The sequence below is a fragment of the Melospiza melodia genome, chromosome 4 (assembly GCF_035770615.1).
Source record: "Melospiza melodia melodia isolate bMelMel2 chromosome 4, bMelMel2.pri, whole genome shotgun sequence".
Lineage (NCBI taxonomy): Eukaryota > Metazoa > Chordata > Aves > Passeriformes > Passerellidae > Melospiza > Melospiza melodia.
Window position 1 is genome coordinate 60,706,964 of NC_086197.1, and position 15,928 is coordinate 60,722,891.

Here is a 15,928-nt window from a genome sequence, read left to right on the forward strand (position 1 = left end):
TTCTCTGCACTTTCAGTGTCCCTCTGCAGAAGTGAAGTAGGCAGCTAAATAAGGTATTTGCCACTTTCCTACCAGGGCACATATGATTTGGTGAATGCTGGCCTTCAGACATGCCTCAATAAGATGGACCAAATACCCTTCAGCAGGCCCTCTTTGCTGACTGAACATGGAACTTGATCCAGTTTCCTGAAGGTGGCTTGGATGGTATGCTTCATTTCACTTTTGGGATGTAATTGTGCCTACCAAGATTATCTTGAACCAAAGGGAACTGCAAGTACTGTCAAGGAGGAAGTGAGACAATGGCACAGAGATAAGGCATCTTTGGGTTTAACGTCAAAAAGTTAAACAATGGTCAAGCAATTGACTGGGAGAATGTTAATTCTGGGTGCCAAGCAGAGCTGCATAGGCTATTTGCTAAGGCTAAGGATCAAACTGAAGCATTTATCACGGTAGTTTAGAAAGTCTGAAATAAAGTGAGACAAAGGTAGAGCTTGCGAAGCAGCAGCTTCATACAGTACAGGTGATCAAAACACAGCAGTGTGTCCACAACTGTGCTGCCCCAAGGGGAGTGAGAAATTACAAAATGAAGAGGAGTGTTAAGCCTGCACAATTTTTTGTTTCTGCTCACTATGGCCTGAGTCAGAATTATTAATGAGTTTCCCTGTAAGAAACTGAGTTTAAATCTGCAGCCTGTGGTCACATCTATGGGCAGTGTTTTCTGAAAGGGGCAAAGGGTCTGTGATGTGGGGAGGTGCAGCAGATTCCCAGGTCACTGGTGGAAGCAGGGTTTGATTAGTTGGTGGGATTTCTGTTGAGAGACTGAGCCCATCCCATCTGGCTTGTGAGCAGGGCAGGTCCCAGCAAGTCAGTGGTGCATGTGGAGACCAGGGAGGAGGGTCTGTGAGTCTGGGGAGTTTTTGGTGTGGCAGAGGAGTGGCTCCAATTCCCATATTTTCTCCATGTGCTAGTCTGCTGCTGTCTGGAATGGCGAAAGGAAAATTTGTGATTTGTGGCAAGCACAGCTGGCCCTGCCACATCAGTCAGGCAGAAAAAAAGGGGAAGATTTCATCAGAGGTTGTAATATATTCACCCAGAGATCCAGTCTAAAGCACTGGTTGCCACAGTTAAAGATGTGAAGGAAGCTCTGCCTGTCATCTCTCAAGGATGTGCACAGAAGGAAGGGAAAGGCAGAGTTCACCCTGAGGCCGGGATACCCAGTGACACTCTTAGTCCTATAGATGAAGTGATGGAGGACTCTGTTTTTAGGGTTGAAAAATATGAGTGTATCTCTGAAGGCTGTATGCATTGAGAAGAGATTATTGTATACAGTACAGTTTATTCCTTCTTTTAACTGATCAGAAAAGAAAAATTTATGAAATTGTATTAAGCCAGTTCTGTTAACAGGGAACTTATTCAAGATTGCAAACAGAGGAAATGAGAACCTAGGAAATGTCAAAACAATCACTTCCTCTGAAGCTGTAATCAATCCCTTCCTTGCATGTTCGTGTTATGATACAGTTCTTCAGTGGCATAGCAGTGTGGTCTTTGTCTACAGGATTCAGTGCACAGCAGAATCAGTACGATGCATACGAGCTGTTAACAAATAAAACAAAGAGATAAGTCTAAAAATGCATTCCAGCAGAGCTAGTTGGTTTTTATCCAAACAATCAGTACTAGTCTCCAAATAAAAATATCTTCATCCATCAAGAAACCCTTGGGAATTAAAAACCCACCTAGCTAAACAGAAAAATAAAATGTAAATATGTCCACAAAGTCTTGTTGCTGAAATATGTATCACTTTGCTAAATAAAACTGACACTCTGTGATATTGGAGAAGTGATTAGGAGCCCAAAGTGTATTCTTCCAGTGAAGAAAGCTATATATAAAAGAAAAGGAAACAAAAGGACTTTAAGTTCATTTGTCCCTATTCATAGTTTATGTGACAAATAACTACAAGCTCAGATGTTCCAGAACTGCAAGCTTTCTAAGTCACCTTTAACATTTTTTGTATTCAATAAGGTTGCCTCTACAGTGCCATAAGCCAGAGTTTTGTAACATTTGCCCAAGGGAGTATTTATTTGTGGGTTCGTTGGTCACATCCTATGGCCACTATTGCCAGTTGCTGAGGTAGTTTACGGAAGTATAAATACTGTCCAAATATCATTTCTACCTGTAAACAATTTCAAATGAAAGGGGCCAAGGCTGACATCATCAGGTGCTGAAGCTGTGAAGAGAGGCAGAGAACAGTTCAAGAGGCACCCTGTCTATCAATGTGGGAATCTCACCATCACTTTTGGCCTAGGTCTGTACAGCTGGATCCAAAACAACTTTCTACCCCCGTGTTTAACCTTCTGTACCAGGTTAAAACTGAGGCAGGCATGCTTTCATACTTCTCCTCATTCCCCTCTTCTCCCATTTCCTCCTACACAATCTGCTCCCTGCAGAGAGGGAGCCAGGGCTGGGCAGCAGGTGCAGAGCAGCAGGGCATGGCCAGGGACAGCTGTGCACCACGGTGGCCCCACTGAGGGCAGACACAGCACGGCCCCTGCAGCAGCATTCACCCACAGGAGCTGCCCTCCCTGCAAAAGGGAAAGGGGCAGCTTCCTCAAGGGAAAGAGCAAACCTTATTCTCCTCCAGGAAAATAGAGATGACAGACGGTCATGTTCCTCAAACGTGACCTTGCCAGGAGATTGAAATCACATTTTCCAGCCATCTTCTTTCCATCCATAGCTCCAGCTACTTCTGGCTGAGGCTCTGGGCTGTTCTATCAGATGGAGGCTTATGAAGTCACTGTGCAGCCCAAGAAGAGCTCAGTGCTAGAGAGCTCCAAAAAGACCCAGTATTCAGTGATCTCTCCAGCTGACAGACTGGAGAGATAGAAATGGTGAGAGTAGCAGGCAGTTTGCTGGATTGAGAGCCCGGGTCCCACACGCTGCTGTGCTGAGCAGCTTGGCCTGCAGTCATCCTCCTGCACCCTGGGCCTCACTGTGCCCCCTCCTCCATGGGACATGCTGGTTTCACTCTGCCCTTGCACTGTCTCACTCTGTAACCTGTAGAGAACAACTCTCCCTCTTTGTTGGGTTAGGAGGCTGCAATGGCCCAGAAATGAGAGAGGCATGGCAAGGGGGACTGGAGTCAAGAGGAGCAGGGAGATGTTCTTGGACTGGCACCCCTGACATGCCATCAGAGACAATGTGTCTGGAATTATTTGGTGCATCCTAAGGCAACAGCTCTGCTCTTCCATGCTGCCCTTCTCTGTGTCCTTCTTTCTCTTTCCTCCCTGCTATCACAGCTACATCACCAAATACTCTGCTCCTCAGCTTCATCTCTTGTTTCACTGCATGCAAGCCAGTTCAATCCAGTAGAATGTTCTACACCTAGCTTTTGTTTTATAACCATAGGGAAGTTGTTACATGGTTTATATTTCTCCTGAAGATAGATACTTTGTTTCATGTATTTTTGTTAAGATCCACTAAGTCTTCTAGTAATATTTTCATATTTTAAACCTTCTCACTTTTAAATGTATAATATAAAAGCTAAAACTTGCTGTTGGATGAGATCTACCACAAGATCTTCAAGACTGGCCCAGAAATTCTTCCTGTTGCTCAGCTCTCACATTGGCAACCTCTTTGGGACCACAGTGGGACCTGATTCTTTGTATTTCCCCTTACCTTAAACTTAACCCTAATGCCAACTGCAGCCAATACCCGAGATTTACATAAGGACCTCCAGCCTTGGCCCTTTCTCTGCTCAAAATTTCCATAGACATGTCTTTTGTAGATCCCTGCCCAAACTGGATTCTTAGGCTTTGTCTCACAACTTGCCTTAGCTGTAACCCTGAAAGTGACTGAATCCATTACTCAAAATCTCTCATCCCATCAACAGAATGAAAAGGGGAAAATTATTTGTGATGCCCAGACTTACCCGTAGCAGCTTCTTGCAACTCCACATCAGCTATATCACAAAACTAACAGCAGACAAACCCAGCTGCAGCCAAAGCAAGCAAAAAAAACCAATTTCTCTAGGCCCCCCTTTTGCAGCCATACTCAAAGTTTTGGAGTTAGGGGAATAACAAAGCCTCTTAATCCAGTTAAGAAGTACTGAAAAGGGGCTTCCAAGAGAGAGTTTGTGCACCAAAGGTATACTTCCCTGAGAAATCTGATCACTCCTTGGGGTAGATTTATCAACAGGGTTAAGAGGGATGCAAAGCCAAGGCATCCAGTTGTGGTGGGGCTGTAAAGGGCCTGCAGAGATGAGATTTGGGCTATGAAAAGAATTTTCCACTGACCCCTTGTTCACTTGGCCAGAGCTGGAGATCCTTCAGTAATACCCCATCCACCCCTAGGATTAGAGTTGAGGCAGCAGAGAGACAAAGCATGGGAGTCCAGTTGTGGACAGCAGTCCAAAGACTATTAAGGGAGACATAAAGCTGCAAGAGGAATTCTCTCACAAGAAGTTTTTAATCCAGGCCACAGCTGTCCTTTGTTTTCTCATTTTCCTAGGACTTTTTTTTTGTAGGATATCATGTTTACTTCCATCAAAACACTTGCTGAGAACTATGAAGGGCAGACATGATGTCTTGTTATGCGCAAACTGAAAACAAAATTGCAAACAATCCTATAGAAAAATACTCTCCAGATGGAAAATAAAAGTAACATTTTCTGTAATGTTATGGAATAGAAACTGTGTATTAAAGGGGCCTTTTGAATTTGAAATCTAGTATGTAAGAGGTAGCAGAATATGAGATTTATAACACAGGAGCTAGTGTATGGGGCTGAGTGAAAGACCTTCTTAATGACTTGTAAGAGAGGAATGGAAGGAGTATGATGTTCCAATTGCAGTCTTGAGCACAGCAAGTAATTTAAAAGTAAGCAATGACTTTGTGGGAGTCACCTATGAATACACATGCTGGTGGTGATTTAGGAAAATCCCCAGAATATGAAATTGAAGGAAGCAAGCCAGCTCAGAGTGAACTGTAGACATAAATAACAGAACTGGTAATTTTTTACTGCTACTGTAAAAACCCCATATCTAAGAACTGAAAAGAAACTTGCCCAGAATTCAGAATTTCCCAGATTTTTAGAACGTAAAAGTTTCAGTTCCTCTGAAATCCAGATTTTGTGTTCTGGATCCAGTTAGGTTGGTTAGTTTTGTCTTCAGATTCATAATGCCTGATGAATACACTGAAAAATTACCTTCTTCCTCTAATATATTTTTTCTGGGGATAATAACCCTGAAATACATCTCTTGGTATCAATTAGCTCTTCCTTTGCACTGATAAAATTAGCTAACACCTCGCAGGGGCTCCATAAGCATGACAACGTTTCCCTGATGTAGCTGAGGCAGGAACCATGTGCATCAGAGTGCGGTAGCAGTGCTATTCACATTCTGTTAATGCACCCCAAACTGAATTGCTCTCTGTTGTTGTACTGTAGCAATGAAGAGATGGTGGTGTTTTTCTATCATTTCTATTTTCTATTAGGATCTCTATTGTGTGCAGCTGCTGCAAGCTGCAGCCCCCCCTTTCAGCCCTGAGTATCATTTGCCTCCTCTGCATTACATGGTAAGAGGGGACAGAAATTCAAAGGGGGGATGATCACCAGCTCACGTGGCAGCCCATGTGTACAGAGATGGCAACCTGGATACAGAGCAGCATCCTAACCAGCCTCCCCAGCAACAGGAGCTCCTGAACAAAAGACTTGGATCATGTGATGGAGCTGATTAGGCTGTCACACAGAAAACAAACAGGGAAAGTTTTTGTGGGGGGGGGAACGGTACTTAGTAGTCTGTTAGGGTGACCAGAAAGAACTAGATTTTATTCAGTAGTATTTGGAAAAGGAGAATGTCTGTGCATGTGTATTGACCTGAGTGTTCTAGAGCATAAATCAGGAGCAGAGGGGCAAGGACAGGGAAAGGCTCTAGGACTCCTTTAAGAATTGGTGAAGCTGGGGCAGAGACACTGGCACAGGAAAATGCAAGGGTTGATTAAAAATGAATTGTTTTGCTAAACAGCAGTTCTGATCTTCAAGTGGTGAACTCATTTAGCTTTATACATCTCAAATCTCTCTTGTGTCTTTCCAACAAGGCTATACAAATTTCATGTCCACTCAATTTTTTAACTGGACTACAGCAGATAGATCTAGATGATAATTTTTTTTTCTTGCTCAGTTCTTAGGCATTAGAGTAATGTGTTTCCTTCAGAGAGGCAGGTGCATCATCTGATCACCACTCTCATTCACTGTGGATGCTGTGCTATGTGTAAATCTCCAGCCCTGGGTTGTGGCAAACCAAAGACTGTAACTTTTCATTTCAGCCAGCCTGCAGACCTGGTTTGTTGTCTTACACAGCTGACCTGAAGCATGAAGTGCTGCTCTCCAGGTCTCATCTGTACCTGGATGAAAAGAGGCCTGTCTCTCCAGCACTTACTCACCACTTTGCTTTGAGCAATCCCAAACAAACCTCTGGTGTAATAAATAATTTCAGATCCGTTCTTTGTCTCAGAGAAAAAAAAATCAACAAAACTCAGAAATGCTCCTTACGCAGGCTCACTAATTTTCTTATCCAGTGAAGAACTTCTTTTGAGGGCCAAATGGATTTAATGCTCTTTGGTCTTTTTCTCCTGTTGGCCTAAGTGACATAGCATCTTCCTTTATATATAGCAATGGATTGACACATATCTGGGATTAACAGGAATGGGTTAGCTTTAATTCCAAAAGTAAACAATGGACTTGTTTATCAGCACTAAAGGCTGAAAGCCATTCACTGTTCTTCATGGTATTAAGCCTTTACCACGTCAAGCACTAACGATTTTGAATAGGGCAAGCACTTTTCCCTTGCACAGTGGCACTCTGAGCTCCTCACTCTGGGCTCCACTGCCATTAACATTGAAATAAGGCGTGGGACATGTTCCTCACAGAGGGAAGACATGCAGGAGATTTTCAGAAAGATATTTCTGGTGTGGGGATGAATTATTTATGTATCTTAACTGTAGATCTGTCTAATAATTCTGTCATTAAATGCTATCTCACCCTCTCCTTCTGTCCCATGCCAAAATGGCAAACCCCCTGAAATTAAATTGCTATTTTTAAATTTTAAAGCATTAGTTTATTTGTACTTTCACATGTCTTTTAATAAAGTGTGTTAAAAACCCTGAAACTGTCTTCACAGTTTGATCAAAGTGTGTACTTAACACACGTTCTGTCTCATTAATGGCAGATACTGAACTTTAACATCAAGAGGTATACATGTACATGTATTCTACCCACAAAAATCCTTGAAATCATCTTCAGACTTGGAGCCTATTTCCCCACATGCAATACTGTGTTAAGTCACAGCATCTGCCCTTTGTGTTCCCATAGTATATTTCCAATATATTTGGATGCTGAGTAGCTAGGAAGGTGTACTCACAACTGATATGCAAGCATGAAAAGCTAAGAAAATTCAACTATTTCTGAATATGGTGATTATTTCTCCATCAGTTCTAATGTTATAATATTACATATGAGATCATAAAATTGTCACAAATTGCTGCAATTAAGAATTTCCATTTTCTACACTGAAATTCCAGTCCTTAAAATCCCTATAAATCCATGCAATACACAGCTTTTCTTAGCCTTCTCTCATCAATCTGTCTCCATACCAAGTGATTCTGGTTGTAACTCTTATATCTCTGATAGTGCATTATTTTTCATCTTCCTTGCAATACAATAACAGAAACTTTTTTAGTTAGATTTTTTTTTTTCATGTACAGGCTATTATTAGATTTTTCACAGATACTTTACTAATGCTAGCAGGGGTGTACATTGTTTTTCTTGTTAAAGGAGTATTGCTATAAATTGAAATACAGATGAGTAAAAGATATGGTATGTATGGGGATAATATGATCTGGGGTATCTAGAAATGTCTCTAACCATACACACACATATACACACAAATGACTTTATGAGACTGGAATAGCAAATGATAAGTTGTGAAATCCTAAGTGTAATTTCTTTGCCTTTTCATTTGATTTTGTGGTAGTGCAGACTAGTGTTTTATCTCCACATCCTTGTGCTTGTTCAATATCTGGCATGCACAGCTGTTCATGGACTTTCTCCTGTTTGTGCTTTCCTTATTTTGACCTATTTACCAGGAGTGGTGAGGGAGAAGTGAGGGGCATGTTTGTACACATGCATTTGAATTACATGGCTTTGTGTGTGCGTGTGTGAGTGCATGTAGGGCTGTGTGTGGTGGCTGAGAGCAGACATCACACATGTAACCATGTAATTTAACATTATGAATGAATATCTACTCCCAGCTTTATTGTTTTTCAGAAAAGGCATTTGGCCGTGTTGTGTTTAGAATGGGCTTAACTGGCATTAATTTTCTGCAACTAATTCTCATCAGTTTCTCATTTAAATGTACCCAATTTGCTGTGCATTTGAAGCTGAAGGCCTCTCTTACATAATAATGTACAGCACAGCCCCACAGCATGCCCCCATGATGCCAGTATTATCTGAAATTTACATGACTACCTGTCTTAAATTTTACCAGCTTTTTCCCTGACTGAAATGTATTTAATGGTCCATTCCTTGTCTACAGTTTGTTTCACAGTAATTGAGGATGTGTTCCATAGTGCAGTTTTAAACGTAATATGCCAGACAACTGTTGTTTTCTATTAATCATCTTAGCTGAAATAATAGAAGCACTTTAAATTTTGAATGCCAACTGTTCTTTTAAAAGCTAAATATATTCTGTGCCTGTCTGTTCCTTTTAGTGAAGAAAAAAATAAAGGAAAGTATTATGATGATTAGAGACTTTGGGTCATCTTACAGAAATGCTTCTGTTTTGCAGAACATAATGAGACATGTTATTTTCCAGGAATTGTAAGGAAATTAAAAGGAAATATAAGTCACCCAGGTGTGCTGCAACTCTGAAAGTGAAGCATAATGCTTGATGGCAGCTGATGGCAGAACTGCTCATTTATGGTAAAACATTTTAAAATTCCTTTTATTTTAGCTGTGCTCCTCTTATTTATTTAGGAAAGAGGAAAAGGTGGAATTTTGGGATTCCAAAATTTTAGGTTCTAACTATGATTCATCATGTTAATGACAACTGGGGGATTGCACACACTTTGGGGTGAAGCCACTTGAATTCTGAGAATTTAAGTCTGTGGATCTCACTATTGTTGTGGAATCTTTCAGAAGTATGAAAGGCCAAGAGAGAGAGCTCATTGATTCAGAGAATATACATCTTCTTGCTTTGGACGTGGAAATGGAAAACTGCTAACTCTGAGGAAAATAACTACAATTAACTCCATGCTAATATTTTGTCTAAGATTAGTATTTCTGGAGGAAAAATGTGCAGAGCCTTTTGGAGTCTCTGAATTTGCAATGGTAGCTCTTTTATGGCCCAGCAGCTGGTTTCCTTTTTTAGAGATGTCATGGATGCTAGATTCGGCTTAATCCCAGTTAGGAGTTTTCTTCCCAATCAAAGGCTGAATAGGTATTGAGCTTCCTCCCTTACTAAATGCTTGCTGAGATTATTCTCTGTCACTTGCTGCTTATTATCACTGTATCCCCAAAGACCCATCCTCTCTGATGCAGTGCTTTTAGAAGTGTTATTTCATCACTGAAAAGATGGATTCCAAATGAAAAGGTACTCTCTACAGAAATAACATTTCATCTCAGCAAGATAAAAGGAGCTGCCTGTGGCTAGGTCTGGATTGTGCTACTTTTCTTGCACTTCCCTATTGATTTTTGAGCTTCAGGCCTTCCCTTGGCTTAAAATGGGAGATAATGTGAATTCATAGAGTCTGCAACCATAGAAAGAACTAAGACAGCCTGAGATGAAGACCTGTTCTTGGGGTATGTCGAGATGATGATGTCAAGAGAGAACTGGGGGCCAGGAAGAAAAGAGAAAGCAGGAAGGAAGGAAGGAATGTGAGCCCAAGCCTTAAAGGACTTGCTCAAGCTGTGGCCTTACATGGCAAGCCTGTGTCCTATCCCACTGAAGCAGTGCCATGAGCAATCTGCCTTCTTGCCAGTTTACAGTAACAACAAAGTTTAGACTCTTAGAGTCCAACAAAAGCAGTTTGGCTTCTGTCCAGCCTTAGAAAAAAATATCCTCCTGCAGTCAGACTTTTCAGGCACGCACTGTTCATGGGGTTAAAGGGTGCTTTGGCCTTGTAGCAGCTCTGGGTCAATATGCAGAGCAAGGGAACTTCTGTGGAAGAAAGATGGACATAAAAACTCACAAGCTTATTAACTGGAGCAGAATTACAAATGCTCAGCTGTTATACATCCGTTCACTCACCTCTGCCCTGAGCTGTGAATGCCTTGAACTGCCACCTCCCATATCAGTGTAGTTGTATCTAGCCTGGGCTGCCAAATGGAAAGTCATCCTACTTTGTTCTGCTGTGGTCCTTTTAGTCCCTGGGGAAAAAAAGATCTGCTACTGAGAAGTGATTTCTCTGCAATACTGTAAATAGCAAAAAGCACCCAAGACCTATTGGCAATATTTTGCTTTCCTTGAGACACAGCCTTCCTCTCTCCCACCATCTTCCAACTGATGTTCACATCTGGCACAGTTGGGGTGACTTATTCGTGTCTCTAGTGGGTTTATGAGGATTAGATTGCGTCAAAAACATGCTGTAAGGTATTTTTTACTTAAAAAAATGTTGAAAATAAAGAAGCCTATGCTTTCTGCCAGCTAGGTCTCCTGAGCTGCCTGGCTTTGACTTCTCAAAGCTCCGTGATATGCCCAACTTCTGAGGCTGACACATGCCCGATCTCTGAACTGATGGCTCCCCATCTACTTGGCTCACACCTCTGTTGATTTCACAGCAGCTAGCAGTCTGGATGATTGAGATTTTTTCCCCAAACCATTTTTTGAAAATTCCTTTTGTCAAAAATTTGGCATTTTTTTAATGACAAAAGGGTTTTCCACTATGCCATCCACATGCAAGTTTCTTCTTTCAGAATGGGGTATTTTTGGCTAAGGGAAGAATGGGTTGCCATTTTGGTGGATGGGGCACTGGGAGCATGTGCTGGGTCTCTCAGGCCCCCTAGCTGCTATGTGTAAGTGTGGAGCTGAAGCAAGGATTCTCAGTGTCTGAGTTTTGACAGGTCTACAGTTACAGTCAAATATGGCTTTTACAGAGAAATAAATGATAGCCCTTTATTCAACATGTGTGTGCCCTATCAGTTTTCTCACTGCAGGTTAGCACAAAGGAGCCGTGACACAACCGTGAAGCAGTCCATTGTACCACGCCAATGCCAGCCCCAAGAAAAATACAGTCTGGGAAAACCAGGGAGCAGCACAAAGGCTTGAGGTCTGTTAGTCTGATGCTGAGCAGCTGGTGTTTCTGGATGTCTCCTTTTACTTCATAAGAATTGTTACTAAAATGGTACAAATTAGAGACATCTCAGAAATACTTCAATCACTATCTAGTCCCAGATCCCCTGAATTAGAGAACTGCAAGATTTTTTTTCACTTTTGATGACCTAAATCAGCATTAAAAATGTATAGGACAGACTCCATGAACAGAGAAACAAAGCCAAGTGTAAATTAAGGAATGGGATAACTTAAAGCAAAACATCTGTCTTAAAAACACACACAGTTGTTCAAAAATGTTATCACTTTTGACAATCTTCAGTATAAAGCAGTTCTAGCCTGGGTTGGGTCCTGACTGGATTTTATGCTATAAAATATGAGATAAGTGAGTCCTTACACAAAGACTTTGGAATAGAAGTTTAAAATGCTGCACCAGATAAAGACAGGCAGGAGGATTAATGGGGTGTCTCACTGATTTTGATCAGTAACGCACAGAGATCTTATCTCACACACCTACTAAACAGCTCAGAAAAGAAAGGAAAAAGGGAAGATTTGAAGGCCTAACTTGGAAGGGTAGCAGAGGAAAAGCATATTTACTGACTGAGGAGGACAGCATTTGCGTCACAACCTTTATTCAATATTTTACTTTTTTCTTATTGTTCCATGTGTAGCCGTAAGCCTTATGCTCTGGTGATCACTCAAACACTGTTCTGAATTCTTAAAACAGTTCCTGACGTGGTTTTGGCTCATACCAATTCCTCTGGCAATTCCTGAGCACAGGAGTCAAGCTAGGCCAGGAACTAGTCCCAGCAGAAGCCGTGGAGAAGTCCATGCTCTTTTGGAAGCTGAGAATGGACAGATGCACTCCGAGCAGTTGGTCAGCGAGGGGTCCTGGGAGCACTAAATAGCTGTAGCCTGTATTCACAGCACAGCTCACTGTAACTGGCTCCAGTTATGCTTGGAAATGGACCAGTGCTCTCTCCATTAGATCTCAGGGTGGAAAGCACAGGAGTCCTGTTAAGGCTCACTGCCTGTGAAATGTTGGTTTGAGGGACAGACCTTGTATCACATCGATAATCTATGGCTGAAAGAGGGACTGAATTCAACTCTCCCGCCTCTTCAGTGTAAATTCTCACTTTCTTTCTATTTCTTTCCCTTATTATTGACTGGTGAGAAGATGCAAAAATTATCTCAGCTGGAAGAGCAGACATAGGTGTTTTTCTGTTCTCCCTGGATAATTTAACTGATGATTCTCACAAATAAAACACGTGAAAGTGCAGGGGAGCAGAGACCTTCTCATCTTACCCTTTTCTAATTGTCACCAGTTCTTTTTTCACTTACTTCAGTGCCTTAATCAATTGACTATAGAGTCAGTCCCTACTTGCTTGTTCTCTTGCCTGTACAATTCTTACATTTTTTCTTGTATGTTGGCTTATTTCAACAGAGGCTTCAGAAAACGAATTGCAGAGCAGTTGTCTTTTGAACTGAGGTGAGTTGCTCAGGGGTTATAATATTTCCTGCAAGATAAGATTTGTGAATTCAAAGTGCCTTTGAAGTGCTACAACTATTTCATAGGTGTTGCTTTTTCCAAAAGCACAGGCATTCCCATAATCACCAGATACTGGTTGTGAGAAGAGTTTTTCTGCTGGGCCATAAAATATACACCAGGGTAGCAAAGCTGAGGTTGTGTGCGATACAGGCTTTAGGCTTTTGAGGCACATAGTATTTTGTGTCGTAGAACCACAGAAAAATTTAGGTGAGAAGGTAATCCCCTAGTCCATCTCCCCACTAGGGCAGGGCCAACTTCCTAAGGTAGGTCAGCTTGCTCAGGGCCTTGTACAGGTGAGTACTTTGGATCTCAAAGAAAGGAAAACCTACTACTCTCAGGGCCCCTCATCCAGTGCTTCACTACACATATTGAAATGTCCCTTTCTGAAGTGTGTGATTATTCACTGCATTTTGTCCTTATATTGTACACCTCTGAGAAATGCCCCCTACGATCCCTTTTAGGCAGTGGAGGACAGTTCTCTTTATGCCTTTTTCTCCAGCTAAATAATTCCTGTTCCTTTAGTTTCTCTCCTCTACATTTTAGAGCCATTGAGCCATTATTGTCTCTTTGGCCCTCCAGAGAACTCTCTCTGGTTTGCCTTGTATGAAAGGGTCCCAAACCATACAGAATATTCCAGATACGAGCTCATGAGTGATAAGTAAAAGGAAATAAACATGGTTATTCCATCTCAGGTGCACTTTTTGCTTGCCTTTACTCAGCATCATGACCTTCTGCCCAGTTCTTTTCTCCAGATTTTGGTTCCTTTTGAATGATAACCCTGCCTTCCAGCATGTCAGCAGCTTCCTCCCCTTTGGTGTGATGGAAGCTAAGGATGCCTTTCTTCACACCCCTCAGGTGGCTGTTAGATAACTGCCCCAGAGCTGAATCACAGAACCCACTCATCACTGGCCCACAGCTGCACTTGTTTTACCATTGAGTACAACCCTCCAAGCACAACAGTGCAGCAGTTCTTCCCACCAACCCTGTGTCCATTCATCTCCTCACATCTCTCAGCTCTGAGGACACTGTGAAAGAATATGTCCAAAGCCTTATGGAAATCAAGGTAAATTTACTGTTCTCCCCTTATCAAGTCTTTCATCACAGGTGGCAATCAGGCTGAACAAACACAATTTTCCTTTGGTAATTCTGTGCAGATTGTTTCCAATCATTTATTACCCTTCATGCACCAGGGAAAGGCTTCTACAAGCTGTTACTTATCATACATCCACCTTCTGCAAAAAAAACCCAAACAAACTTCCTTGGAAACAACAGCAACTTGTTTCCAGCATCAGAGGCGGTGATTTTATTGCGTTAAAAGTTTAATGTAATTAAATTTCCACATGTGCAATGAGGAGAATAACAATAGTGGGTATTTATTTTCAGTCTTGATGGTTGTGTGTAATGTACAGTATTAAAAGGGTTAACAAGCAGGCTTTGTGCTGTTTCTCATTAGGGCGAATTCAGCATCCAGCTTTCAGGCTTAAAGGCTATCTCATATCATATGTATACTGCCACATATGTAATTTGTTGGGTAGGACTGGTTGCATTGTGGAGATGGCATAAAAATTCCTAACAATCTTTCCTGCCCATAATAGCTTTCCAGAAGACAGAACATAATGCTGCCCATGCATGTTAAATCTTTGGATGAGCTAATATGAAATACTTCTGCTGTACTAATTTCCTCTTGTGTGTATTTTTTCCTGGCTCAGACTCAGTGACCTAATTCTTTTCTTCATTCTGTTCAAGGTTTTTGATTTTTTCCAAGCTACTCACATTGGACTCTTCTCCACTGTGGAAACTGTATCTTTATTTCTGTTTTGTATTAGCATATTAATTCTATTTTGCATTGTGTAGTTGCACTGACTGCCCCATTGCTCCTCTGTCTCCTGACCTGAAGGTGGATACTAATAATTGTATCATGGCACCTCCCAAAAATGGTGACCAGGACATCCTAGTGGATATAGTTCTTGTCCACTAGGGAATTATTGCAACCCCACAGGAAGATTTTATAGAATTTACCTTGAAAAAAAGCGATTTAAAAAGTAGCACCTAAGAGAAAGTTGTTTGCTTTCCTAGTCTCTTGACTGGAAAGATGAACCAGGCAGTGTTTGTCTATCTTGCTTTTGAAAGCTACATGAAGATTTGTTCAAAATCCTTTTTCAGAAGTTATGTATGGTGTTATATTTAACTAAACAAAATACACAAACTGAAGGCTCCTTCGTTTTCCCAGTTGTGAAATCCTCAAGCTAGTATGTGCACGTCTCCCGGCTAGACTGAGGCATGCTTAGGCTGGTTCAAAGGCATGTTGAGAGCAGACCCAGCAGTTTCCCTGTCTTTGATTCTGACTCAAATGCACTTTTTTCATTCCAGCACATAGAGGAGGTTGACAAAAGGACACCCTTGCTTTTTTTATTTTTGTTTCATTCAGTAGCATTTCTAGACATCCATTTATATTTTGTGTTGTGTTTCTCAGTAGTTACTATGTTGTGTTCCTTAGGGCTACCTTAATAAATATCTGCTTTGAGACTCAGACTTTTTATTGTAAGCAGATTTTGTGCATTTGCAAAATAAACTCCGTGGCACCACTCATAGGCTTAGTGTATTAAACATGACATAGATTGTTTTAAACAATCTTCCTGTCTTGACATGAATTGGTATGAACACTGTAATCACTGTTTATCTGGTGAGAGAGAGGATCATTCCAGTCAAGAAATAAAAACACCCAAAATTATGAACATGGGTTTGGAGCTTTAGCCTAGGAATTGAATGCATCTTTTCTGTTGAAGTGATACAGAAATTAATTTCTGTAACTTTAGTTTCAAGTTATACAAATGAGAAACTGTTTGCTTGATCTATGTCTTCATGCAGCCAGTACAATTTCTTGAGCTGAAGAAGCCTGTATACTTGGACCCTGTGAGAGGTTGACTTCTCCAGTTAAAGGCCAGATTTTCCACATTCCTGCAGACATAAAAGAGCAAATAAACTGCTTGTCACAAGTGCTTTACTACCTTTAATTCTCAAGCCTTCCTGTCAAGCTAGCTGATATTGTATGGCTCTGCTTCTTC

At 41.3% G+C, this 15,928-nt stretch overlaps 1 protein-coding gene and 1 long non-coding RNA gene across 2 annotated transcripts in view; both read left to right on the plus strand.

Moving 5' to 3' along the window:
* The window catches only part of EEA1 (early endosome antigen 1), a 195,867-nt gene extending 195,718 nt beyond the window's left edge, over nucleotides 1-149 (plus strand). Inside the window, exon 33 of the transcript XR_010027587.1 lies at nucleotides 76-149. The gene's annotated coding sequence lies outside the window, so the exon portion shown is untranslated. The remainder of the gene's footprint in view (nucleotides 1-75) is intronic.
* LOC134417562 (uncharacterized) lies at nucleotides 147-14,742 on the plus strand. Its single transcript, XR_010027589.1, has 5 exons — nucleotides 147-204; nucleotides 8,861-8,967; nucleotides 11,186-11,312; nucleotides 12,759-12,803; nucleotides 13,719-14,742. It is a non-coding gene; the product is annotated as an uncharacterized LOC134417562 (long non-coding RNA).
* The last annotated feature ends 1,186 nt before the right edge of the window (nucleotides 14,743-15,928 follow it).